Here is a 2,483-nt window from a genome sequence, read left to right on the forward strand (position 1 = left end):
ATGTATAAAGAGAAAAAAGATTGCAAGTTATAACAATTTTATATCTTGTATGGCAATCCTTGCCCTAGAAAGTTTTCTTCATATCTTATTATAAAATTTTCATCACAAGGGTGTGGTGAGAAGGGAGATGGAGTACTTGGATAGGTTGTTTTCCAATGGTGTGAGGTATTAGTGAATGTGTGATGTACAAGGACTCTTGGTGACATAAATTGTAATTGCAACTCATAATATTAAGTAAACAAATCTCTTGTGATACAAGAGTATTGGACGTAGCCTTCAGTAGACAAGAAGGTGAACCTGTATAAAACATGTGTGTACTTTCTCTCTTCTCTTTACTGTGTTACTTTTACTGTTTTTACTTGGTGATTTTTCTGTATTTATTCTGCTGCAATAAACTCTTATTTTCATAGCAGAAATATTGGTCATATAAATTAGTCAACTAATTCACCCATTTTTAGTTGTCATTTAATAGTTATAATTGACACTAGAGCTTGATTTGGGTAAGTTACTCCCAAAGATTCTAATCTTTTAGATGACCTCTAGGTCTTTTTGGGAGACATGAGAAAGGAAAAAGGGTTTGGGAAATACATTTTTTTAGCCTTATATCTTTTTCTAGAAAACCCAAAGCCAGACCAAGATACAAGTTTAAAAGACTTTGTTGGGGATTTGGTTTTCTCAAGGTACGTACTAGGGAAAAAAACCTTGACTCTATTAAATCATATCAAATTTTGATAAAAAAATATATATCTTCTTTGATCAATTTTTCTGCTATGAAATCAAAGTGTTTATGCAGCAGAAATATTGTAGAAAGATTACCAATTGATACCTTCAAAATAAAGAGATAGATTAGAGAGAAAAAAAAAGAACACAATGTATTTTTATATTGGTTCACCTTCTTGTCCACTGAAGGCTACGTCCAATACTCTTACAGAACAAGAGATTTATTTACAAGATATTTTGAGTTGTAATTACAATCTCTCTCTCTGATACTCTTTGTACCTTACACACTCACAAATACCTCACACACTTGGAAAATAACATTTCCAAGTACTCTATTTCCCTTTCTCACCACACTCTTGTGATGACAAGTTTACAATGGGTTTGAAGAATGAATTCTATGACAGGATTGCCTTTACAAGATATAACAATTAATAACTTGTTATCCTTAGACTGAATAAGATTAATACAATGCTCTTGAAAGGATTAAGTATGTAAACTTTAGCACATTGCACTTGAAGCAACTTAATAAAAAATCTAAAAGTTTAGAATAAAATTTGCAAGAAAAAGTGCAGAGAATTATATATGAAATTGTGTGTAATTCATATGTAATGATTGTGTTTCAAAATGGGACTCTTAATGCCTTTAAATAGGATTCCAATAAGCCAATATACCCTTCCATGAAATTGGGACGGGATTGGAATGAAACGTGTTGAGTTTGAATGAAAGTTGTTCAGTTTGGATTTGAAAATCTAGTTGAAACAACATTGTGTAATCGATTACATCATGATGTAATTTATTACTTAAATATTCTGCCCAAAGATATAAGCGATTAATCATTAATTTAATTGGTAACTCTCTATCAGTTATTGTTGGATAACTCTTTACTTAGTTAGGTAACTTGTTACCAATTGTCACACAATTCAAGTAATCTATTACCAAGGTCTAGTAACCTGTTACTCAGGTCAAGTAACCCGTTACTTAGCTTTTTGAAAATTGTTTAACTTTTTCTAAGAATTTTCAATTCTTTTCAAAATAGTTTTTCACTTCTTTTGAGCATTACTTACTAATTATATTGAAGTGTAAAAGATAGAAGTACTTATTGAAGACTTAGACTCTAATTGAAGCTTGATCTTCATGTATCTTCAATATCTTCTTTGTTTTTCTTCTTTTGGTGTGATCTTGATGTCTTCATCAAAATTGTGTCAAGGTCAAGAGCAAGATCTTCTTCACAATTCTTGTGTGCTCGCTTTTAGTAGTCACAAGTTCTGGTACTACCCCTACGTACAAATTGAGTTTCAACAATATCCATGTATTCTTATTTTTAATTTGATTGTCTCGAGGTCCGATAGTATAAATGTGTTCTTTTTCTAAATGTTGCATTACGATTATTATCTTCATTTTCTTCTTTTTTACAAAATTGGTGTTCATTTTTTTAGTGCTTACTTACTATGGTAGCATACAAACCTCAGTATGTTCGCTATCTAGTGAGTAACAATTAAAGAGGGACAACTCTAAATACCCAATTTTGTTTGAACCATTTTCACAAAAGTGAAAAAATTACAAAATATAAAAGTTACAATTTAAAATACCAAAAAAGGATATTCTAATTATTTTTATGCTTTTATAGAGTCAACTAATTATTTTTATTTATTTATGTTTATTATGGTAATTTTTAGGATTTTATAAAGTCATAAACGACTTTTGTTCAAAAACGATACTCTTATAATTTTTAAAGCTAAAATGAAATATTTTTAACCCAACTA

This window comes from Lupinus angustifolius, chromosome LG17, assembly GCF_001865875.1.
Source record: "Lupinus angustifolius cultivar Tanjil chromosome LG17, LupAngTanjil_v1.0, whole genome shotgun sequence".
NCBI classification, from domain to species: domain Eukaryota; kingdom Viridiplantae; phylum Streptophyta; class Magnoliopsida; order Fabales; family Fabaceae; genus Lupinus; species Lupinus angustifolius.